The 26649-nt window shown below is 37.8% G+C and overlaps 1 protein-coding gene and 1 long non-coding RNA gene across 2 annotated transcripts in view; one reads left to right on the top strand and one right to left on the bottom strand.

Annotated features, from left to right (window-relative positions):
• KCND2 (potassium voltage-gated channel subfamily D member 2) overlaps positions 1–739 on the bottom strand; it is a 270455-nt gene extending 269716 nt beyond the window's left edge. Inside the window, exon 1 of the mRNA XM_069850764.1 lies at positions 665–739. The gene's annotated coding sequence lies outside the window, so the exon portion shown is untranslated. The remainder of the gene's footprint in view (positions 1–664) is intronic.
• LOC138717335 (uncharacterized) overlaps positions 1–26649 on the top strand; it is a 47120-nt gene that overhangs the window by 583 nt on the left and 19888 nt on the right. The gene's annotated exons all lie outside the window — the stretch shown is intronic.

Raw genomic sequence — 26649 nt, forward strand, 5'->3', positions numbered from 1 at the left:
AAGGCTTTCCCCCACCCCCGCCCCCCCCCCTCCGCCGCCGCCGCCGCCGCCGAGCAACAAGTTCAAGGGGTGGGTGGGGGGAAACGCCACGTAACCGCGCCCGGCGGCTCGGCTCGGCGCGTCCTTGGCGGTGCGCGGACCCTGCGGCGCGGCTGCGGCTGCGGGCGCGGATCCTGCCCTGCGCGGGGCTCCCCGCCGCCTCCCCCGCCTCGCCCGGGGCCGCCCGCGGGGGAGCGGCGGAGCGGGGCGGCGGCGGCGGCCGCGCGGGGCATCGCTCCGCGGGCGGAACAAAGGGGCTGCGGGCGGCTGCGCAGGGCGGGCGGGGAGCGCGGGGTGCGCCTCGTGTGTGCGTGTGTGTGAGTGTACGAGTGCGAGTGCATGTGCCCCCGCGGGGCCGGCCCTGCGCCCGCAGCAACGCCCGCAGCGCCCCGGAGTTCGCGGCGGGGCTCGGGCGGTGGCTGTAGGTGAGGCATCTCGGGGGGCTCTCGGGAGCGCTACCGCCCTTCCAGGGAAGAGGAGCGGTTTACTGAAAGAAGGGATGATGGGGTTGGGGGGGGGTGGGGGGGTGGGGATGAAATGCCTGGGAGCGAAGCGTGGCGACGCTCCTCACCACCTGCCCCCAGCCTCTCCGGAGTTCTCGCTGCGGTATCCAAATGGCTCTTACCGGCTGAGGGAAAGGCGAGAGCCGGGACCGGGATGGGAGCCTTTTCCTCCTCCTTTCCTTTCCGCTCCCGCGCAAGCCGCCCCCCCTTTTCCCGCCGCTAGATGGCGCGTGGAGGCCGGGGAGCGGGCTCCCGGCGGGGCAGCGGCGGCGCGGGGCGGGGGGCGGCCGAGGGTCTGGGGGCGCTCGGTGTCTCCTCCACAGAGCTCGCAGCCAGGAACCACGAGGCGTTCCTCCTCCTCCTCCCAACGTGCGTTTGTTTCGTTCTAGTAATACCAGGCTAACGAACGCACCAAATCCTTTATACCCCAAGATCCCCTGGCCAAACCTCCTGCTGCGATAACCTATTTTAAGCGTATGTCAACAAAACCTGAAACAAAAATAAACCGAATATATTCTGAAGCTTGAGAGGTGTCTGTTTTCTGTATTTTAATAATATGCTCAACTTCAATATGTATTAGCTTGTCTTTAAGTTTCTCTGAAAAAGGTGAGCATTATCAGTGATGTAGCCTCTAAGCTGTTCCCGTAAGAAATACTAGAAAACACAGAGTGGAAAGGTTTAAGAATGTTCAAGTGTAATTACTAATTTAGGAAAGCTTGTAATGATGGTTCTATCACATATATCAAATCATGTGAAATAAAATATCACATCAAGTAAAGGATGTTTTCTGTAGTTTTATTGAAGTAGTTTGTTGGGTTGGTTTTCATAGAATCATAGAATAACGAGGTTGGAAGAGACCCACTGGATCATCGAGTCCAACCATTCCTATCAGACACTAAACCATGCCCCTCAGCACCTCGTCCACCCGTGCCTTAAACACCTCCAGGGAAGGTGACTCAACCACCTCCCTGGGCAGCCTGTGCCAGTGCCCAGTGACCCTTTCTGTGAAAAAATTTTTCGTAATGTTTGTGATGTTACGTTTTTTTTAGCTTGAACACTCAGTATATTATATCCTATAAATTCATTAATTTGAAATTAGTTGCTTAGCTGTAGGCATTGAGCTTTCAATGATGCAGATATTCTTCTTCCATATGAAAGTTCAGGGGGTTTGATTTGGTGCAATTAGTAAAGCCTGATTTATGGTGCTGTTGGCTCAGCACTGAGGCAGTTATATAGAACTTCCTTTTCTGACAAATAGTCACAAGAGGTTTCATTTTCAGCTATAGATTATTTTTGTGATCAATAGCTGCTCCTATTTTTTAACATGCCTAGCTTGACAGGAAAGTTACTGCTTCTAGTTGCTTTTTTATCTTTGCTGTTTTTCCAGAATTGAATTCTTCACTGACAACTCCCTGTCTATAGAGAAGAGAATGGGTTCCATTAAAGAATCACTTGGATTCTTGCTGCAGTCTTCAAGTTGTTTCATGGACTTATATGTTTCATCAGGAAACAGAAAAAAAATCCCCAAACAAACTGTGCATTTGGACAAATGGGTATCTGGTTGTGTTACAGCACTGTGTCTGTTTTAAATCAGAGGCCTGAAACCCATCCAGGTTCAAAGTCTTTCCTGACACCACTGGCTATTTGGGAAAATGATCACCTCACCTTAAACTTTTGTGGACAATGTGTGTATCTGAGAGGCTCCCCTCAGAAACAGTATCGTGGAAGGAAAAGCCAAAGAGTATGCTCTATTGCCTTCTTAATGAACCAAGAAGTCCACTAATATACTACAGAGAAGTGGTAACCAGCAGCTCTTACTTTCACAGTTTGTACATTGAGTTTAGCGCCTTGAAATGACTGGCTGAAATATTTGTACTTTGTACATTTAAGAAAGGCTGAATTCTGGTACATAAAGTGTCAAGATCTGTGACATCAGAATTAGCTACAAAGAGATTGGTGTGATGTGACAGAGAGAGGATTATGGCTTAAAGTAGGAATTAAGTAGCGGGGACTCAAATGAGACTAAAATCCTATTTCAAGTGAAAAAAAAAATACTAGTAATTGTTGGAAAAGAAGAAAATGGTACTAAGGGGAATGTACAATGGACTCTAATATGAGCTGTTTCTTAATACTTTACAAAGTCATGAGGCACAAAGAACTCTAAGAATTAAAGAAGATAATAAAGCTCTGTTGCATAAGTTTATATTAATGCATTTAATTTTTTCTTTAATATTTTCATAAGTATTTGGAATGTTTGAAACCAAGAATTTTCTCTACAGACTGCATGTACATGTACATCTCCTCCTCCTGATTTCTCTAGCATTAAGCCAGTGGTCTTTCCTTTTGAGAAAAGAACACTGCAGATATTTAAAGCCACCTTGTAAGCCTTACCCACAAGATTTAGCTGTACCTCTTACTTTTTGCTTTCCTTCCACTTCAGTCCAGGAGATAATTTCATGGTTCTTACATTCTTATTGTAGTATTTTTGTACACTCAATACCAAATGCAGAAAACCATGAGGTGATAACTGAATTGTGAATATATGCTATTCTTCCCCGTCTGGATTAGTAAGAATATGTTTCATAAGAAACCGCATATATTTATCTACTATTTGCTCAAATAATGGGAAGGGCTTTTTTTGTTTGTTGGTTTTGGGGGTTTTGGGGAGTTTTTTTTTTAATGTATGAGAAACAAAATTACTTCTACAATATGCATATTTTTTTCAAAACCACATTTTGGTTATTACTAGCAGAATATTTTACTGATCTGTCTCTTCTGTCTCATGTATTGCTTATTTGAAGATCTGAATGCTTCTCAGTGTGAGCAAAAGAGGTTTGGGGTTTTGGTGTTCTGTTGTGAGGCAGGGGGTGTTTGTTATTGGTTTTTTTTTTAATGGAGGGAACATTCCTGAGACCTTCTAATCAAAAAAGGTCTGGTATAAGGACTTCTAGAGTGCTGATCACAGCCTCATTGAAGAACTGGGTCATGAGGTTAAGAATATGTCTCACAGAGGAAAACATTTTATTCTGTAAGTCAATTAAAAATAATTCTTTAGTCAAACATGCAATCAACACAAAGATAAGTAGTTATGGTCTGCAGCTTCCTTGCCTTCATAGATTTGCCTTGTCTACATCTACCTGGTTTTTTTTATCGTGGGACAGACAGAATGAGTGGGAGGCTTTTGGTTTGGGCATAATTTTTGAAAGGCAAAAGCCATCTTTCTGGGTGTTTGCTAAAATAGGTTCAGGCCATTCTCCAGTGCAAGTGTTTGTCGTCCTTCTTTCTGCATGGGAAAATGGATTGATTTGGACATTAAGATATGACCTCTCACTGATCAAGGATTAAGACATACAGCGGGGGAAGTGCACCATTTCTTTTAAATTCTGAAGCCAACCTTAGAGTTAGTATAGCCGTCATGAACCTACAAAAAGACCCTTATTTCCAAGGAAAAGACTTTTTATGCATTTATTACAGATGTAGTGGATGGAAGAAGAAGGCAAAGCTATCAGCACCATAGTTCCTTTTTTCCTTCAGGTGAGGTTAAGTCAGTTCTTGGAATCATCTCAAGAAAATCTCACATTCTTCCAAAGAAGGGGCTGACTCAATCTCAAATATTTGTACATCATCTGCTTTAAAACAACAAATATTGATTTACTAATTATATATATTTTTCTTGTTGTACAGGATATTATACAAAAGATTAATTCTATTGAAGTATGTATTAGTCATATCAAGCTCTGGGAATTCCTCTTCAAATTAGTGATGTTTTAAACATCAATGAAATGATAAATAAAGACTTTAGATAAATACATATTTTTCATTTTGAATTCATGTTTTGGCTCATATATCTTCGAAGGAGGAGTTATTTCATGTATATAATAAGGCCCAATTTCAAGCAGTTTAGCATTAGGCACCTGTGCTACCTAATTAAGAGCCCACTTACCCCGGCTTCTCAGAGTCAACAGAGGGAGAGAGAACTCCAGAGAGCAGTTCATCCTACGTACAGTGTCAGTTTATGTAAGCATGTATCCCTTGACTATAAAAGGCAGGCTGGGATGACTGCGGTCCTTAAGTTAGGAGTCTTACGTACTTTAAATTAGGCAGGATGATCCTGAGACTGAGTTCCTGAGCCAGTCTGCTAAGTCAGCATTAAAACTACCCTGGATTTCAAGTGTCTTTAAGGTTATATCCTTAGAGAGAGAAGCTAAGAGTGAATTAATGCAGTAAAGTAATTAACCACTAGAGTTCATACTCCTGGTTGTGCTGAAGCACTTCAGGAAGTCATCTTTGACAAGGATGCCTCTTGCCACACTTACTCTGTATCACTGTAGCTGCATTTCTAATCACATGCAGAATCTCCAGTATCATCAGATAGTCACCTTTCACTCCTCAAGCACTTAAAAAAAAAGAGAAAAAAGCCCCATTAAAAAACCCTCTTATAATGTATAGCACACATTGGAAACACTATCTCCTCTACTGAAGTGTGAGGTGCTAGCAATGTTAGTTCTGACAAATCTCTACATCAGTGCATGACAACATGCCACTTGTACAAAACTAGTTGCCTGATTTAAGTATGTAGAGTTTAGTACTTATATTTGTCCTGTTTCTGTGTGCTGATTCTCTAACATATGAGTCTCATTGTTTGCTTGACTGGTTGGGTGATATATATGTATATGAGATATGATTTAAGTTGTTTTATCTAATCTGGTTCTCGACTGATGCACATAAAGACCATATTACAACAAGCAGACTATCTGGAGAATTAACTGTCTCTGATTCAGTCATGACCATTCCTTCATGTTTCTTCTTGATTCAGAAGAAAGCTTGGCTAAACTGAAGGACTGAAATGGGTCAAAACATAAATAAAATTTACGAGTCCAGGTCATTTTAATCAGGGCGCTGAATCCATCTTTTCATATTAAGTTGAAATTGTTCAGTAAGTTCTCCAGTCTTACAGCAGTTAAAAAGGTAGATCAGATAAGAAACTCAGCCTCATCAGGAAAGCAACTTGCTTGGAAATGTTTATCAGAGATAGCTGCAAGACCTGCTAAAGAAGAACTGATTGATTCGCAAGGAGTAACACTGAAAGGCACATGGGCAGCTGTCTGTGGGCCAGTGTAACCATAAATGAAACAGACGCTGCTAAGGTGGTCTTGGAGGATGAAATAAATTTACACAATCTTTCTGTTTTCAAATCAGCTTGATTTTCTTCTTTAAAAATGTCTGTAGACAAGGGCCAAGGTAAAAAAAAAAAAAAGTAGTTTACATTTGAGTAGCTTCCAGATTCAAAGAATATGAAGAAAATTGCTCACCCTTCTCCCATAGCCCCGTGATTTTTGTCTGTCTACTTATACTTGGAAAAAATACTCTGATCAGTGAAATTACAAGATTTTTTCCTTAGTGCAGTTATGAAATCTGTGTTCTATTGGGATAATACCTCATAGAACAGATGTATAATGTTGGCTGAATGAAGCAGGATAAAGTTAGTGCCCTTTAAATTTTCTTCCCCTTTAATGAAGAATGGCAATATTGCTAAAAAATTATGAAATTATGTAGTAAATCTGTGGAAAATGTGGATAAGCAAAGCAAACCTGGTAAAACTAATACTTTTTCAGGATTTCCAATTCTGATTTTTCTTACCTGAGTCTTGGTAATGGATTTTGACAATGTTATGAGAGTTACATATAAATTATAATGTGATGTTCTTTAAATTTTTTCAAAGTTCCTTTCTATATAGTTTTCTTGCAGATATTTCTCTGTGTTCTGCACTGTAGATGCTCTTTGCCTCACAGACAACAGATTGCATGGTAAAATGATTTAACAGCCAAAACAAACCAAAAAAATACAGTGATTTTTTTTTTCACTTAACAGATTTTGCATGGCAACCTTTTAATCTATATCTGAACTTTACCATTTTAGATATACTCCTTTTTCTTTGTCTTCCAGGAAATGTAGGGTTTGGATGTCAGCCACTTTTCTCTGTTCCTGCAAAAGCCTCAAAACGATCAATGGCTCCTTGCCTAATTAGTCCCATCTCTTTTATACTGCAAACTGCTTTGTTACTAGATTGGCTCTGCTATTCAGTACCTTAAGTGGTGGATAGCCAAAGAGGGGTAATACAGCTCCAAGTGAGAGTGACTGGAATTCTATCCTACCTGGTTTTAATGACTGATTTCTGTTCCAGCAAGCTTCCACCATTTCAAGTCTCAGCAGCTTTATAGGAATCCTATATGAAAGAGATTGATATGTTCAAAAATATAGTTAATAGAAACAATGTGTCATTCATTGGCACAAATGAACAGAGAATATTTTTCAGAAGACAGTAGATTGAATAAAGTTATTACCTTGCATTGCAATTGCTTCCTTAGTCCAGCCAGCTCTTAGGAAAGGAAGAAGCCTGAGGTCAGGCAGACTGGCATGAATCTGGTAAGTCTTCAGATTTGAGAATATCTGGAGAGCTGCCTGTAGGGGCACTTTTTGTGCCAGTAGTTGCTAATAGCCCCTGTAACGCTGTTCAGAGCAGGAAATGGAAACCTTCTTTCATGTTAATGTTTGCTTTACAATTGCATAAACAGCAATGAGAAAGCAGTCCTTTACAGCAAGCCACTTCTCCCAATTAGAGAGGAAATGCAATTTTTGTGGCATTCCTGGTGGAATTGCTGCGGTGAATGTGGAGTCCAAGCTTCCAACAGGAAGAACGGATAAAATAAAATGTTTTGGAGCCTGTCTACAAAAGTGAAACATTACACATGATTATTTGTATAAAATTAACTTAAAACATCAGGCTGAAAAAAGCAAAACTCAGAAAAGCCAGCATATTTTTCATAACATCTAAAGCCAGTTTCATTCCCCTGGAACATAAGTGGAGGTAGAAGAGTGGGTAGTTAGCAGGTCCTGAGAAACACTTTAATTAGATTTGATGCCATGGCATTAGTGGGTGTCATCTGGACCTAGAAGTCATAAAATCAAGAAATTATAATTGAAAACTGTCATTAAGCTTTGCATGCTTCCAAAAGAAATATGTCACAGAGATACATTAGATGTTTATTATTTAACTTCATGACACAGTTAAACAAGTATTTATTGCTTAGTAAACAATACTTCACCTCAAGTCAGTTTTCAGCATGGGTTATTCAGTTATAAGTTACAGTGCTAAGGCAATCTGAAAGCTTGCGTGAAATTACTGCTGTCCAAGTTGAAAGAAGAATGTTTCAAAGAATCCATACTAGCTTCATAAAGAGGTTGTAGCTTTGTTTACCAATTAAAAACATTATTTTGCTTTAGCATCATTGTTCATAAATCAAACAGCAAGAAAACATCTAATTTGAATTATGACTTTTAAAAGCAAGAGTATAGGAACAAAATAATCACAATGTCAGATCTTTAATTTCCTTCAAGTTGTATATGTAGCATTGTTCAGTCACTTGAAAGAACTGCTATATGATATAACAGAAAACAGCCTCAAGCCTACAGCAATTACAGAGTAGATATTTGACATACACTGTGGAAATTAAAAAAAAATAAAAATCTAAATCACTTTAAAGCAATAGAAAACAGAAGGGTGAAACACCAGGCAGTAGGGACATTTCTGTAAATAGAACTCTGTTATAAGAAAAAAACTTTGAAGAACTTGTATAGCTCAAGGTTCCAGAATCAACAACAGTTCTTTTATGAGCCATGGTCCTTTTGCAGTTTCTGCTCTGCTCTTTGTCAGCCTCTGCACACTGGTCATATAATTCACAATGAGTTTGGTCATCTAATTTTATCTGTTATATTGAACAGAAATGTTGTCTAGATGGGACATCAATCCTTGCAAATCCCGTACTACACTCTTCCAATTCACCCCCCAGTGACAGCAATTAGGACAGAGGGTAATATAACATGGAAAGCTTTAAAAAATGAGTAATACTCTATGCCACATAACTAATGATGTCTGGTTTCCCTGCTGTCTCTGATATCTAAGAAAGGGTGATCTCGTTAGCCTCTTTCACAAGGAAGAATAATACGGTGTCTCTTCTCCATCCACTTACCAGTTCTCATAAAATCCTAAAACTTATCTTTAGGCTCTTTGCCCCTCTAAAATGATATTTAAGAATTACTACGAGTTTGACAGACAGACTGACAAGGGAAGTGATTACATTCACTCAATTACTTGGAAATTTGCTCAATTACCTAGGAAACCAGTCTACAAATTGCTATCTCTCCTTATTTTTATGTGTTAATTATTAGGACTTCTAGTCAGCTTACTATGGAAAAGAGATATCTGAACCTACTCTTTTCCTGTCTCTCTACTGTGGACTTTGACATTTCTTTCCCTATAGAAGAAACTCTGGTCACACCGAGCAGTTACAGGGAGTAGCACAAAGATTGCTCTTCCGTGGTTGCAATATCCCTGAACAACAAAGGATTACAACTGAGAAAGGGGAAATCCTTCTGCAGCTTTTCCACAGCTGCTAACATAAAGAATGGCAGCTGCTAGCCAGAGGTTTCTGTAGATCAGCAGCTATACTTGAACAATAGTCCTTTAATGGAATATTCCCTGGTTAGTTCCTAGTCCACAAACACTTAGTGCCTTGTGGAGTCCAAAGAAAAAGTTCTATGATAAACACGTGTGTGTGCACGTGCACAGTTATAATACAGTAGAGGTTTGAGAAAACACTACCATATGAAACAAGCACTGTATAAGTTATTCATGATCATGATAGTAACAGGTGAGAGTAGTCATTGGGAGGAAACAAAAGCCTTTAACTTGTAAAAGCCCTGGTAATTTTTGTGGCATTGTCACAGTCTGTCTCTTTGAGCTTGAGAGTTGCATGAAAACTGTAACATGCTTAAACATTTGAAAAAAACATAGCTATGGGAAGCTTTCACTTGATGCAGTTTACATACTGAGGATATGTCCGGCTAACCTCAGGGTGGCAGGCTGGCATGTTGCTGTTCCAGGTGAATGCAAAAATGGTCACAGAAGAGGAAGTCACAAAAAAGGTAATAATCTCCCCCATCCCGTGTTTCCAGTGTGTAACAACTGAATAGTCGTACCTTGTTAGTATTGCTTTGGTAACAAATGATCTATAGAATTCTTATTTTGTATGATCTTGTAGTATTGTATTACCACTGCACATCACCTAAGACAGAATAAGAAAGGTTTTGGTGAGCTTCATGAAGCTCAGATGGGGATAGAGCTCAGTATCTCCAAGGAAAAAGCTATCCCTGAGCTCAGTAACTTCTAGAGTTGGGAAAGCAGCAGTTAGAAAAACAAAATAAAAAAACAAACTGTATTTCCCTAAATGGTTTCTATTCTATGAAAATATTAAAGGGAAACTCTTCAGTTGTTTTCTTCATATTTCTTCCTGCTGTATCATATTGTGGTTGGGGCCATCAGGCAACTTTTCATACTTTTTGTTGTCATATTTTCAGTGACATTTCATAAATGTATAAGTGGATACAGACCTTGAAGACCAGAGAGTAAATGAGAAATGAGCCATCTTTAGATATAACAACTTGAACTCTCATTGCTGGGCATTAGGAAACTAATTTTGAGCTAACGGTGAGCACCTCCTGCAAGTGCTGCATACCTCCTGCTATTAATTAAATCAATGACATCTAAGTGTGTTTAGCACCTCACAAGAATAAGTTCTTATTTACCATCCAAGAAGGTATCTGACTGGGTCATAATTATTAAATTTAAAGCACTGTTTCTCATTCCTGCTGCCTTTAGCACCATCAGGAAGAGGTCCTATATGAATTATGTGCCTATTTCTCCTGTGCTGCCACATGGGTAAAATTACAGCTCAGAATGCAACTGGCTATGTGTACATGGCTTTTCTAAATCAGCCTCAAGATCCGTGATGCACTGTGTAATTTATATGTGTTAAAGTATCAATCATTAAGTTGAGATAATACCTGACAAGGTAATTCTTTTTAACTAAGATGTATGTCCAGTAGTAAAAAAATCTAAACAAGGCATAAAGTATCTAGCATTTTAACATTTAAAATATAATGAAACCAATCAAAAATTATACTTACAGAAAAAAAAGCCCAGTAAAAATGATTGTTAAACAACTTAATTATAGCAAATTTCCTAGAATTATTTTTTCATATATGGAAACACTTCACAATGATCAGATACCATATTTTGCATGTTATATTAAGCAGGAAAATTCAGCAAGGAGTGATTTTACTACTGTAAGCCACATTCACTCCAGTTTACGGTGTTGTGCTTCTGATTAAAGCCATGGAACCAAACAGATTTAATAGGACTTAAACATGCTACTGGGAGAAGAAGTTTTAGTACCTTCACTTTTGTAGGCATATCATGAAAAATGGTTCTTTCATTGGTAGAACTGATGGCTAATATCATTTGTATCATTGAAGAAATCTCTCTAGTATGAATATAGATGTCTCTGGTAAAGTGAAAATTTAAATTTATTTCCTGTGTTTAGGTTTCAGTCTGTAGTGACAGCTAATACATGAGCTTTGGTAGGGCTTTGTATGGGCACAGGAATGTTCACTACAGAGTTCCTACTGAAGGACCAAGGCCTGATTGTAAAATTCATGATTCTTTATGTAAGAAACCAAGTGTAAGCATGAACATGACTGCAGTGAGTGTTGTCTTAGGAAAGGAACCTGCACAGTATGGTAGCCAACTGGAAAATCCATACTTACATTTGAAGCAAGATGTATGTACTTACCTTGCAGCTTTACACTATGCTGATCGGTTAAGTCTATAATTAGGAAAGCTAACACTTTTTTTAGGCTTTGATCTTTGCAGTGATTGCATACATGATTGATGTTACACCCTTGAACCAGTAATTTGGCCCTGAAGAGACATCCAGAAGGTCTGCATTAGTTTCAAAATGGTTATGTGAAAATTTCCATGTGTCTCGGGCACTGTTTACCTCTATTTTTATACTGGCTGAGTATTTCATGTTTTATAGTACAACTAATCTATGTAATAAGCTAATAAGGGTTCCGATTATACTTCTGTAACTCTTACTCCTTGACATAAAATCTTTCTCCTACTGTGTAAGATAGATTAATTTGTAATCTTATATGCTTACTTACATCTCCCACGGTGATCAAAGTTGGCTAAATAAAAGTAGGCTAAATGTAGTCTCAAATACAATTTGGGCATAAATTGTGACAAATTAAACACGTCCATATGCTACTGCCTCCCATAAATGATACACCTGTATCTAATAGAAAGGATTACCTTACTTTATTGCACAGGAAAACACGTGTTACAAAAAAACCACCTGGGGTTTACCAATATCAACTGTAAAGAGCAGCTTTTATTGCTAGTGGCAATAGAGAATCCTAGTGATACGTAGTATCATGTGCTGTGTGAACTACTGAATTATTGTCCAATGAATTTTTAGATGTTTGGTGTGTACAAATATTAACAATTCCATGAGATAACGAATCAAAAGATAATTCTTGACTTGATATGTTCTTAGTTGATGGCATTGCAAGGTTACGATAAAAACTGTTAGCAACATGAAGTGTTACTCAATAAAGAATCAGCATCAGTGAGGAACCTGAAGAGAGCTGCAGAGGCTCTCTGTAGGTGCATTGCAAAGTGGGATGCATCTCACCCGAGTTTTACCGTCTAAAAGTTAAGATAGTATTCTAAGCTCCCTTTTTTGTTGATGAGAGAGAGTCAAGCAGTAGGATCTCATCTCTACTTATAGTAACTTTTAGTGTATTCTTCTTTGCTCTTAATATGTGTACTACTTCTGCAGAAAAGAACAGTAGGAAAGCAGATTCTAAGAGATTTTTATAAGATCTTTGTAAAGCTCTTTGGCATCAAAGGTGGTTCTGTGAGAGCAAGAAGACATCTTTAAAATACTCCTTACTCTCTAAGACATCAAAAAGCCTGGAGACTGAGAAGTAAAACATGGTTTTACAGTTGAAATAGTCCATTGATGTGAGGCAAAGCTGTTTATATCATGTGTCCTGACATCTCTTCCATGTCATGTAATCACTGTTAGATACTCATATGCTGTTGCATGAAGCTTCTGTGCATTTAACACAGTGTCAAAAGGGAAACTATGGTTGTCTTTGATAGGATTAAATTATACATCTAATCCTTTTTGTTCCAGATGTCAATACTTAAAAGTCATATCAGAAACTCATATGCAGAGCCTCATACATAACATTAATCCCTCATCCAGTGCTGTAGGTTACAGATCTAGAAATTATAGCATGTAAAAGTTTTTTAAATGGATTATCATAGAATCCTAGAATGGCTTGGATTGGAAAGGACCTTAAAGATCATCTCGTTCCACTTGTCTTGCCATGGGCAGGGACATCTCCCACTAGATCAGATTGCTCAAAACCTCCTCCAACCTGACGTTGAACAGCTCCTGGGATGGGGCATCCACGACTTTGCTGAACAGCCTGTTCCAGTGCCTCACCAACCCCACAGTAAAAAATTTATTCTTAATAGCTAATCTTAACCTACCCTCTTTCAGGGTTGCTTTCTCATTGCTTTTAAATCTCATACTGTTAATAGTAAACTCAGTTATTTTGGAATAACCTGTGTGAGAACTAAATGAATTGCAAATTGTTTATACAAAATGACAGAGGGAGTTCAGCATTTCATGGCAAATGAAAATCATGTCACACATATTGACTTTCCATTTGTGGCTACATACCTAGACAGGGCCAAACAGAAAACTAGGTGGCATGCCGCAGCTCAGAAGACAAAGCCTGATGTGCATTTAATTTCACCATGCCACAAAACACGCCAACCCCTGCAAAATGTCTATTTTGTATGTGTGTTCTATCTATCTGTAAATGATACATAGACTTATATATTATTTGTTTGGGTATATTGTATTTCTTCTTTATGGACACTATTTTGTGTGACTGTAACAGCTGTACAAGTTATGTATATAGTACTGTGCATGTTTTGTAGATTCCAAATGATAAAAATCTATGTGAAGTCTGCTGATTTTCTAGTACTCAGAAATCCATCATGGCATGGAGATTACGGGGAAAAAAAGTAAACTGAAATCTGTGTATCTATTTGTCTTTTAAACCACTAGTCTCTGAATAAGAAATAATAAGAGTGTGCTTTTGAAGAGTCTGAAATGCTTTATGCTTTGCTACTGCAAATTTAGTCAGCAAAAGCAGCTCATCTAAAGCTCATTTCTGAGTTTTGCTGACGTTAATGAATCCAACAACGATACTGCTGAAAAACAATGACAGAAAGAAAAAAGTTTTTTATTTTAAGCTTCATTGGAAATAAAAGGCAAAACAGAACATGTGTCAAAGGGAACAATTAGTGATTAGTAGCATTTGAAAAGTCATCAAAATTTTAAATAATCATACTTCAAGTGTTAGTGGATCATAGGTAGGCTACATTTATTGCAACAAGAGATAAAAAATAGATTAAAAATATTCTAAAGGTGACAGACTGCATGTACTCTCAGACTTTTGGCCAAATTTGGAGCAATATGGCTGTTATTTATTTTCTGCTCAGATTTCAAATCCTGTGTCTATTTTACCGTTCATAGCAGAGTGACCAATATAAGATACTAAGAGGCTTTCTGGAGGTCCCTGCTGTGTATGCCTGGCAGATGCCTGCAGTAGATCCTGGCAAGTTAGTCTGTTGCCCACAGGGATTACTTTTCCTTGTTTTCAGTCAGGGAGTCCACACAAATTCGTAGTTCATTTCTCCAATGAAGGCTGCTACTGGTGATGTGAAGCATCCTTCACCAGCTGAAGGACCTGAAAAGGAAAAAGGTAGGAGGTACTTCAATTTTCAAGAGTAATGCTTGTCACTTTACTTTGCACCCAAAACTTGGAGAAATAATGCTGGAAATCTTGTCAATAAAGTTCCTGATCAAATTGCTGGCAGTCCTGAAAACAAAATAAGTCCATAGGGGACAACAGGGAGAGTGACATGGGATGGGTTCCCTGATGGGGTAGGGTAGATGCCCAGATATGAGTGTAAAGAAAGATATATATAAAGATTCAGTATAATCATACATAAAAGGTAAGTATAAAGAGTCAGAAGTTCAACTTAATGACATCACCTAGAATCTCTTTTGTTTTAAAGTATATCTGCAAACTTTCAGAGTATAAAAGGAAGGAATTATGTGCAATTTTTTGTTGTTATCACAGAATTTATTGTAAATTAATGAATTCATAAATTTATTAAGCTTACTTCATAGCTTCTCCTGAACCCTATCTGCCTTACTTGAATTAAAACCATTCCCCTCTGTTTTTGCATTTATGGCAATGTAATTAGTGGGGAAGTATACCTTCCTCTTATTCTCTTAGGTCCTGCAGGCTTTAAATAAATACCGTTGTGTTATCTTTTTTTTTTTTTTTAACATATATATATATCAGGAGAAAAGAATACCGTGAACCCACTTTGTAAAAAACTATCATGTAAGATTATATGAAAGATGCTTATCCTCTGAGAATCCAAATGAAGTAATTGAAAAAGGGCTATCTTCACGAAATACAAATTCTCACCTAGTTTATCTAATTGGGTGTGCAAACTGTATTTTATCAGTAACAAGAATTGTCGTCTAATGGTGTTCACATTAGAGGCCCTATGGATGAACTGGCAATCAGAGACCTTGTTCGTTTTGTTCGGGCTTCTGAGTTCTCATGCAAATCTGTATGCAGATATAGTTAGAGGGTGAAACAAATAACCTCAGTGATGAAATGAAATGTGAAACTTTCATTTGAAACTTTCGGTGTTGCTTTACTGAGCTTCACTGCTTAAACAACAGTTATGCATATTATTATCGTAAACATTTGACGTTGTCTTGGGCTTTTAATGCTCTGGCAGGGAGTTTGCTGTGACCTTATTGTGTCTTTAAATTTAAAGACAAAACATAATAGTTTCGTCTTCAGTGTAGCCATGCCATAACTATGTTTCTCAAAAAAATTTCCCAACTTATCATTTAGAATGGGGTGGTTAATGCAGATCTTTAAAGGAAATTCTATTATTCCTTCAGTTGTTATGCATTTTAATACACAGTGTACCTATACATATGCACATATATGTATGGAGTTTATATGTATATATGTGTGTGTGTGTGTGATTTAAATACACATTTACATTTGCATACATGGAAGAGTTTCAGACAGGTCTGGTTTTTGTGTTTCTTTTCTTCCCATTCTTCTTCCAGGAAGACTTTCTGCCCTTAAAAGAAAAATCTAAAGTAAATTTTCAGATCTTGATGCAAAAAAAAAAAAAAAGGAGCACTTGTAAGCTCCTTTTTTGTAGATGAGTATAGCTAAGCAGATAATGAGGGGTGCAATTTGCAAATATTTATTTAAATGAAACATTGAATTTTCCATGGCAATGTTCTAATTCATTTTGTGCTCACTTTGCAAGAATATTCTAGGAAATTAATTTACTGAGAGGCTGCTTAAAATATGTATTATTACTGAATAGTTGATGATACCAGTCAAAGTCATATTTGGAGTACTAATATGCAATTATTGAAAATGAACAATAAGCTATTAGTTCTAAGCTCTACTCTGCCCTGCAGAGAACAAAAGAAAACCGAAAAAACAGACTGCTGCTTTTATGCCTCCTGCAATAATTTACCTGTAATCTTCCGCTCTTCTTTTCCGGTTATAGTCACACATCATCATCAAATATGTGGGCTCTTCCTACCAACATTTTATGTATTTGCAACATAATACATAGTCAAAATGACCATATAATGTGACCAAACATGGGCAGAAATATTTGTAGAATGGAAAACTTACGAAGTCAGGCTTTTGAGAAAAGACTTGTATTCGCATAGATGATAGAATGCATCAAACAAAAGACCTATTTTTGTTTGTTACTACATATAAATAATAAAATATCAAAATCAAATGTATCTTCACAGTCTCCTATTATTCCATACTTGTAATAAACTGCTTACTATACTATTACGAAGTATATTTGCAGACAGAATTTGGTAAATGTTAATAAATAAACAAATAGTATTACATTATGAATCTTTAATCTTGGTCATCTCTTCAGAGCTGTACCATGTAATATGTTTGAGACTAATGCTGCTGATGCTTACCTTGTGAATGCCCAAACCTAGGCCTGCAGGTCTTGGATGTGTGCAGTAGAGAATCGTAGCTGCTTAGGTGCTCTATAGCTCTCATGTCAGCCTGATTAAGTCATAAATCAGCAAATACAAGTGGCTGTACACCAAGGGGTGGTTATCATGTGAAGATTTGTGCTCAAAGTACTCCAGCAAGGTGACAGATTACACAGGGGCGAAGTATATTATTATGGCCACTTGCTTACCTTGAGTGACCCAATGTGCCATTGGCTGAAAAGAAGATGCCTTTTCACAACTGTTCAAAAAGGAAGAAAGAAAACTATATTCAGCAAATAAATTATTAACTCTGAATTATTCCCTCAGCTCTGTGCTAGTCATTGCTGCCCCAGTTTTCTGTCTTGCACATGAAGCATAAAATGTCGTCCCTGTCCTCAAAGCCTTTTCTGATAGGAATTGGTGAAGTGGTTGAAGTCAGAATTGGGCTGTATGAGGTAGCAGCTTTCATCAAAGAATATATAATTTCACAATTATTTTTTTTAAGGTCTTTATTCCTCTTGAACTGAAAGGGAGACTTGCTGATGACGTGCAAGTGGCAAAGAATGGCCCTGCAGTTTCTCTCACATAGCAGGACCTATTTAGATGCATATATCAACAGAAAAACATTCATACTGCCATCATACTTGATACAGTGGTCTCAGCATTTTTAGACCTTTTAGCTGCTTACAGGAGTTGGTTGCGACCCAGTGCATGACTTTTCATAGAGGTCAAAGGGCTAAACAGAAACCTGTAAGACACCTACGCCAACTAATGCAGAGATTTTACTGGTTTACAGTGTAATGCATTGCTTACATAAGTAAGTATTTTCATTGACCTGAGAGTACTTTCACAAAATAACCAAGGTGTTTTCAGAATAAATTAAACTTCATACTGTCTTGACTCGTATCACTTGTCCCAGCTCATTCGTACTAGAAACTTGTCAGGGCAAAAAGTACTTTGTCCTTCTATTATAAATCTGTTCAACAACAGAGCTTATTATCTCTGTCTTGCAAATACAGAGAATGAAATAAGAAATGAACATGATCTTCTGAAAATAGGACAGTAAAGCAGGGCCAGAAGTTAGATGTGACTCAGTTCCTTCTGAGTCTAAAATCAGTTTCTTGCTGTTAGACCAGCATGTGTTTCCAGAGTGTTTGTTTGTATATCTGTGTCTGTACAGATATATCCCTGTATAGGTGCCTCTCTGTATAGCTCTTTTTAGAAGAAGCACTGGTGTTTTTCTAAATAAATGTCATCAGATCAGAAGTGAAATGTAGATTCAGTAATATTCTATTATTGGGAAGAATATTAACACTATTCATTGGTGATTAAATGCACAGAGACCAGCTAATCAAGTAGATGTATGAAATATTTTGGATGAAAAGCTGTTCAGTTATGCAGACACCTAAACACATACATCTGCCCTCATAAATGCATTTTGATTGAACTTTTTCCATGTAACAGAGGAAAATCCCACTTTATTAACAAAAAGCATTGGCTGAAACTGTAGTCAAATTGTCAGTCTATTAGGGCAGTTAGAAATCCATCCACTGTAGAAATTTATTTACATTTATGAATTCTGAAGAACACAAGAATATTGAGAAGCTGCCAAGGAGTAGGTCACAGAGTCTGTATTTTTAAGTGAATTATACAGTAAGATATTTTGACTGAATGTTTTCCTGTGGAGAATTAGTATTCAGTAATTACTAAAAGAAAACCAACATTTTACTTTGAGAATTTCTTTCATGTTTCTATGAACATAAAATCTTAGTCTAGAGTTGCAATTAACTTCCAATGATTATTTCTCTCCTCTATAAATTTAAATAATAAAAGAAATATTTAATGTAATTTAACAAAATAGTTTAATGTAAATTTCCACTTCTATTTTACATTTATGAGATAGGTTTTGAAAGTCTGTAATATGCTGATGGTTAATTATAATCATGATTCCTTTTGACTAGGGAAGTATATATGGGATGATTTATCTGCAAGAGCAGCTTAAATCAGCTGGTTGGTGGGTGCTCTGTGCATAGACACATATTACAATATACTGATCACTGATATTAGACCCAAGTGAAACAGTCATCTGTCAGACAGCTGTGGCTCCAAATGTTTCTTGAGCAATTTTGAAGGCAAGGGAAGTGGTTCCAAATCTTCCTTCCTCATACTGATGTGTTCCACGCTTGTAGCAAAGCAGATGGAGGTACCAGCTACATCACATGCTGAGGAGCAAGCCTGTTCCCTCAGTACAGTCTGTGCAAGTTTGATCAGACACCGTTCTTCTGGAGGTCAAGTGACAGAAAATGACAGAGAAGGAAAAATTTCCCATTTTCTGGAACTTCCTCAGCAACCAATTTACATAAGAAGCCATAGATATGGGAGCTACTAAAAGTGAGTCCATACCCAAATTGAACCTTAATACCAATCCCCTTATGTCCTTCCTACTGGCTCATATGGTCATCCCACAGCCTATTTGGAAAGTCATTCGACCTAAATGCTCTCTATTACATGAGGTGCAGCGCAGTTTTTAGCTTGGCCCTTGGCAAATACATTACTAAATTGTCTGGAAAAATGCCACTGCATAGCCAAGTATCATATACTTTTGTTATTAAACTTTTTGTGTATTCATTCTTCTGCTATTATCCTATCTCTCTTTATCTGGATTTCACTGATTCTTTCTTTTTTTTTTTTTTGTCATTTCAAGCAAGCCAGAAGCAAAACAAGAAGAAAATTCACTCAAAAGCTCAGTCTTGAACTCATTTTGCAGTTAGGGATTTATTGTAAGGATTTTTTATTTATCCAGCCTGACACTAAACACGTAAAAATCTCTAGTCCTGTTTCTTCCTTGTAGTGTGACAAACAGAAATCCTCCCCCAGAATAAAAACTCTGAGGTATGTCAAATTTGCTGCTATGTTTTCCCATAGCTCTGCATCTTACCTTTTAGCCAGCAAAATCCTCTTTCTTTCTCTTCTTTGTGAGTCGAATATCCTTTATAGGTGAGGGGTCTTAATGGGTTTAGTTGCCTCAATTAGTTCCTAGGTAGTCAGTGCTTTCCTGGACTGTTTCTGTTCTCTGTTGGAATTAAACTCCCAAAGTGGTTCACTGGAAGTATGTGGCATGATCAGGAGGCTCACAAAGGCCACTTCACTAGCTGTGGGTTAAATATTACCTGAAGGTTTAGATAAGGTTCTGAAAGAACCTAAAAAGTACAGTTACATAATCCAGGAGAGAAGATTTATTTCCTAAGGTTTTTATGCCATTTTTCTTATTTTTAAAAAAGTAATTTGGGGACAAGTTCTCTTTCCAGATATTTGAGGATAGACTGACCTTAGGGGAATCAAACTGAGATCAATAACTAAGAAAAGAATCAACATAATTCTTCAGTTTGAATATATTCCTGTTGGTGAGTATGTGGCTTTGCAGAATTTTTTTATTTAGCCCTAGTATAGTTAGGATAAGACTTTTGATAATGGAGGAACACTTGTTGATTATGCATTTTCCTACTGCGTTCAACAAAAGCACGTTCAAACATGATCTGACTAACCAGTCTAGAAATTGTGTAGATGAATGCTTGATGAAATGAGGAAAACAGTACCCTTGCATACTGTGAAGCAGATCTGTAGAAGTTACTGCAAATGTAGGTGTAGCTCTGTTTTCTGTGTTTAAGGAATGCCAGCAAATGTCAGTAGTCTGTCTCTCAAGGAGATCTGAGGATCTGTTTTCCTACCTCCAAAGTATAGTTGCATTTGTTTTAGAAATGAAAAAATGAAATTATGATCTTGTAAGGCATTTTTTTAGATATTTGCAAACTTTATCCTCCTTCCTCATTCTACCCATGTTAAATACCCATAGTAAGTCATTTTTTTGTATGTGGAAGTGTCTGGCCCTCAGCTGTTCTAACTCAAATCAGGAATTTGAATCTGAATGCTTTGACAACCTGGAGCTGCTGGATTTATTCATTGCAAATTCTAACAATTCATTTACATGGACTTTTGAATCATCCTTTTTCCTGAGCACTCTAACCAGCCTTCTAACCTCTAAAGTCAGTCTCTAGTCATCCTGGCCAAATGGGAGTTACCCAAAGTGGAATGTTCCAAAAGAAAGGTTTGTCAAGTCATGATAGCCCAGCTGATGTAAACCCACCTTGTCTTAAGCAGATACTACATGACACCTGGGTGATTTTTTCACTTAAGAAACTTTTCCGTGCTAAACTGCTAAGCTTCACTCATGTTCCTTTGATTCCACTTATGTATACCAACAATCACAGAGAATTTGTGCATTATCAGTGCACTCCACCTGCTGAGCCCAGATTCCCTTTTCCTGAGGGTCAGCTTTGGAAATTCCCCTTCCTTTCAAAGTCTTCTTTCAGAGAGACATCAGTCTACATCTGGGATATTGTAGGTTTGGATAGAAAGCAACAGACTACAACTGAAAATTTGCAGATGAGGTAATTATCATTGTTAAAAAAGAAAAAAATAAGAGAGAAGAAAATAGGAGACACTATGGAGCAGCTGTAGGCTACCTAATATTTATAGAGTCTATATGTAGAGGGCTCAGCCACACTATTTTTCTAGTCTGCTGATGTTATCAGGAAGTTTTAAGATGCTAAGTCATAAGGTAACTTTGAAGTTATGTGTTTCCTGGCAGATAATAACTGGCCATCAAATCTGAAGCCCTGTGAAAGGGCTCATCACTTTACCTCTCCTGTCGCTAGATGCCAAGAAGAGGGTAAGCATTTATTTTAAATCACAGATATCTAAAAATACAGAGGAAAGTAATTACTTTTAACTATTTTGCCTTGATTACCAAATTAAAATTGTGTTCTTCCATTCAAGACCATTGCCTTTGTTTCTTATTATATTACTCTGTGGAAGAAGCAAGCATTGGGCTTCTGACAGTGAAATTCTCTGAACTAGTCCCCTAAGATTTTAATAGCATCTGATTTACCGCATTTAGTGGTCCTCTGTAGGAACTAATGGATGAAGTGCATGATAGTTTTAACTTAGCTCCACTTCTCTTCTCTCTGCGTTTAAAGCTCTAATCCGTTTTTATCTAGGGACACAGACCAACAAACCAGCCACAGTTCAGAAGAGGTTTTTCCAGATGAATGAAATCTCTCAGAACCATTTAGACCAAGACCTTAAATCGAGGTGATTTTGTACTGTGAAGCAGAGGGACAATGCATATGGAAATCAGCATAGTACTAGTTACTTATTCAAAACTAGTAGAACTATTGTCATTAGTGTAAAATGAGGATCTGACTCAAGGTTTTCTGTGGAGTACTGATGGTCTTCCTCTACAAGTTATGAAGAATCTCTCTGGAGCATTTCCTGATAAGGGCAGTGATTATTCCCAACACAATTTTTTCTAGTAGCAGCTGTATTAGCAAGTAGAATTAATTATTAGTAAGTAGAATTAATAAGTAGAACGGGCCAAGAATCAGTCTGTGGGGACAAGTTGCGCAGCTTTCTCCCTTCATTCAGAGGCTTCATGCATGCAACTTGTTGGAAATAGTCCCTTGTCCAAACTATTCCATGAATGCTTCTCGGGCATTGTGTAGGACTGTCCTTGTTGGTGTAGGTCAAAGCTGCTCTAGGGACCATGACAAGAATTCAATAGAATGAGTGACTGCATACAGGAGCTTTTTTCTGTAACTGTGTGGAAGCTGGTTTTTGATCTGGTACCTGTCATTGTTGTGTAGGAATTCACTTTAATTGAGGAAGTGATTTTTTTACCCTCAAAACTGATACTTGTGCAAACTAGGTTCTGTTGATTTCAGAATAATTCCAGAAGTTTAGTGTCTCTTGCACTGAGCTGCTTTGAATGGAGAACTAGTTAAAGTTGTATTAAATTAATGACTTTGATAAGTAAATCCTGTATTGTCTTCTGATAAAAGTTTTTTCTGGAAAATCAAGAAAATCCTACAGGTATTACAAAAATTGAGTTTGTAAGTCCTCTTAAGGTCTTTGTTGCTTACTGTGTATCACTATGTATCCCCTCCATGATAATGTAGCCCTTCATTTAAAGTAATAGTTATAGTCAAAGTTCTGTGCAAAAATGGCGAGACTTGATCTGTAGACTGAGAACCAGCATGAAAAATCAATCAGGAAGAATCTTATGCTTTTGAAATAACAGTTTCCATTTCTAAAAGACCTAAATATCTGCAGTTTCTGTAAACACTGCAAATTCTCTATCAGCGGAAATCATCATCAACAACAAATGTTTGTATTTCGATCCAGCAAGCAGGCAAACAAACAAACGTTGTCAGGTTATGCTGCAGAGTTATGTTAAATACTTCCCAGTTCTGTACAAGAGCTTGAATTTACTTGCTCAGGGCAGAGTATTAAACAAGCTGCTGCATTCCGTTTTTCTGAAAGAATTACTCTTAGGACTTGGTGCTGTAATAAAATGTGCTATCCTTCCACAGGCATCTAATCAAGTGCATATAGGTAACTGCAACCCAGCTCATGTGGCAGCAAGTCTGTCAGAAATTTATTCCCTTTGACGCAGACCTTTATGGCAAAGATGAGCGTATTTTAGGATTTGCTTCTTTTATTTTCTTCTTGTTGTTGTAGTTGTTGTTACTTTCCTTTAGCTGAATACAATCTCCATTGCTGGTAGTTTCATTATTAGCTGGCTAATGCTGAAATCGCTGCTTTCATTAATTCAGAAAGGAGCTTAACTCCCACTGTCATTTCAGTCTTCATTAGCAACTATTTAATTGAAGTTCTTCATACAGTGTCTGTTACTCTGACTGGGATGTACTTCATTTTTGAAAGAAAATTACAGCTGTTGCATTTGGGCCATTTACATCTGTAGCATAAGCTCACCTACTAGCTATGAGTGAAATGGTGCCACCTGAGAACTTGTGGCATTTGATTGATTTATCTATCTATTTATTTCTTTATGTATGCAGCAAAGTCCAGTTCACTATGGCAAGAGATACAGCTACAAATAATTTGGGCTCTTCTCACTTGTCTGCTGGACTAGTCTCAAATTTACATCCTCAGCACACAACCACCCTGTATGTTAATGCTATAATAATATTTCCTGAGGTTCTGAAAGTGTTCTATTTCTGCAGTGAAATTTCCAAAATCAATCAGTTCTTGATAGTGGGGAATAGATCGATGTTTCTCTTATACTGCTAGCCACCCGGATTAAAATCTGGGAACCTCTTTTAGCTTTTCTGCACAATTATTTACTGCATGCTGAGCAGAGTATGTTCTGCATTCAGCATAGCCAAAAAAAAAGGCTGGTGAGAGCACTCACTAGGGATGCAGATGATATAAGTCCACTTCTTTTTCACCCTTCCCCTCACCTTGAGAGCATTTGAATGCATCTTTTCCAAGAGAGTGATTTAACCATGAGAGTCTCCTTAGGTCTGCCTCTCAGGTTTCTTAAATCTGTTTCATTTGAACAAGAAACCTTTTATCTGAGACAGAAATGCTTCTTTCACCTGTCTAAGCTCTAAAACCTGGAGTCAATCTCTTGTCTGACTGTGTTTTAAGAACTCATTCAAGGAGCAACATTTTATACAAAGCAAGGAAGGCATATACCGGTACTCTTCTTCTGGGTGGGTAGAGATATCAGCTCAGATTTATGTGACCAATGAGGTATTTGAATGCATCTCAGGCAAAAAGGAGTTATTGGATTACTCAGTTATTGGATAAAGGGAGGAGAATGCAATGCCACAGAGGACCTCTGAAAAATGGCTGGCTTAGATATGTTTTTAACATTTTCTCATTACTAGGATGTGAATCCTGAGTGGCTGCTTTCTGCAGTTCATATTCATATCCTAAGAATGTAGTGATCACCTGTGAAACACCATGAACAAAAGAGAGAGAGATTCTTAGCTTGCTGATAGCTGCTGTGTGTGAGAATTGCTCTAAAAGCATTAAGAGATGTATCTGTTGCTAATGTAGACGGAGAGTGCATTTAACAGTGTCAAAACAGACAGGGATACCAATTCTCCCATTTATTTTCTTGTAATTCCTCAGCACCCCTATGATACAATCACTGGAAAACTACTTCATGTTTTAATGATGTAGACTTTATGTAAGTAACACTTTAAGAAATAAATGGCTTTTTTAATGGATTTTTGGATATCACAAATGTATTAACACTAAAGTAAGACATTATTGTACTTTTATGTGGCTCTTGCTAAATCTTTGATTGCATACATGCTTCTTAGATTACCTGCTCCTGGTCTATTCATATGATAAGTGTAGCCTTCTGGAAGAATTAAATTGTTGAATCTAGTAATCCTTTACAGTCTCTGCTCCTTGCACTGTGGTAGAAAGGAAGTCGATAGTGTAATGATGACACCTATTTAACCTTTGACAATATTTCTTCATTGGAGCAATATCTTCCAAACTTGGCTAGTGCTGTTACAAAAGGGAGTTTTCCGAAGCCTGCTGGGACTTCTTGTCTTGAGAATACTTCGATGTCTGATACCACAATTACTGTTAAATTTGCTGTAGAAAGAACATGTCATTGTCCATCCATGATTATTGTTCTTTAAAGTTAAAAAAGGAGGCATTTTTCCATTGTCATAGTTCATTGTTGTGTGTTGATGACACAATGCAGCCTGCATGTGGATGCAGAAGCCATGCAGCTGCATGCCAGCCCTCATCCCATAAGTTCTGATTTGGACAGGAGAAGGTAAAGAGTGTTGCTATCTTAGGAATCCTGCTAAATATCCTCCCACTCCACTAAGAGACATCTAATTCTATATTATCAGCCTCTCCATTTTTTTTTTTTTATTTCCTAGATGCAGATATCAGGATGTACTAGGAGTTGCTTATTAAGTCTTTTTTTGTTCTTAGACTAAGCAACCCTCCTCCTCCTGCCGCAAACTGTTTAAACAGCCTCTGCCAAGTAACCTGTTGTCACGGAAATTAACCAGGCTGCTTCAATATTTCTGGAACCTAAGCGTATATTGTCAATCTTTGCTTCTTAATACTTTAATATGAAAAAAATTACTTATATTTGGAATTAAAAATAAATGCCCAATGTCATTTCTCTGACCTCATATAGTATTTTGACTGATCTTTGCATCTGTCTTGCTTTGAATAAATATTGACTTTAATTGGTTTTGGGTTTTTGTCTTTCCTTTTTTTACTGGCAATCCTTCAGCAATTGCCCCATGTTAGTTTTAAGTGTAAGATATAGTCTGTTCAGTTCAACATTGAATATTACTTATTTTAATTTTTCCTATGCATTGTGTCACTTGGAATGTGAAATTATCATGTGATGTACACTGATGACAGTAATGTTACCTCCACATTTTCTAGGCAGTCTCTAGGTTGTTAGGAAACTACCTATTTTATGATACTTCCATCAGTCCTCCTGTCTGCTGCTCATAGTTTCCAGCTGTTGCTTGTTATTGTGCTCTTTCCTCTACAGCTCTACTGTTCTCTCTTGTGAAAAGATACTGTTTTCCTTGTCCCTACTTGTGTACTCTTCTCCTATTATGAGGATGCTTTTGTTGCTATTTCAGTTCTGTTTGTTTGGCTCATCTTTCATGGATTGAGGCCAGTTTATACAGGACTTCTGCTTTGGGAATGGTAAGTAACATTAGGTGTGCTTGCATCTGAGTGACAGTGTGTCTTCCTAGAAGCACGCTCCTCCTTATATGTGTGACTGTTCTTTCTCTTATTAGTTCTCTTTTGGTCCACATATCTACAGCATCCAGCAAACCTGTCAACTGCTGTCATGAAAGCTTCTTTCTTTGCCTTTATTCTTAGCATTTTATTGTAACAAGTGATCTTGTCTGAAACTGTTTCTTGAAGGAAGTCACAAGGAATAATAGACTACTCCAGCTTTTGAGATATGCTTTCCTGTCACTGTAAAGTTACACACAATAACAAGGAAAGAGCCAACAGGTGCACCTTCAAAAATAGTTTGATAACAGTTGGTTTCTTAATTAAATTAGAAGATCTAAGTCAGCAGCTTGCCACTATCAGTTGTTCTACTTGAACTGTTTTCCCTGGCACAGTAATGAGAATCTGTTCCCTAGAAAGTTTGTCTAAGTTAC

Source organism: Phaenicophaeus curvirostris, chromosome 1, assembly GCF_032191515.1.
Source record: "Phaenicophaeus curvirostris isolate KB17595 chromosome 1, BPBGC_Pcur_1.0, whole genome shotgun sequence".
Lineage (NCBI taxonomy): Eukaryota > Metazoa > Chordata > Aves > Cuculiformes > Cuculidae > Phaenicophaeus > Phaenicophaeus curvirostris.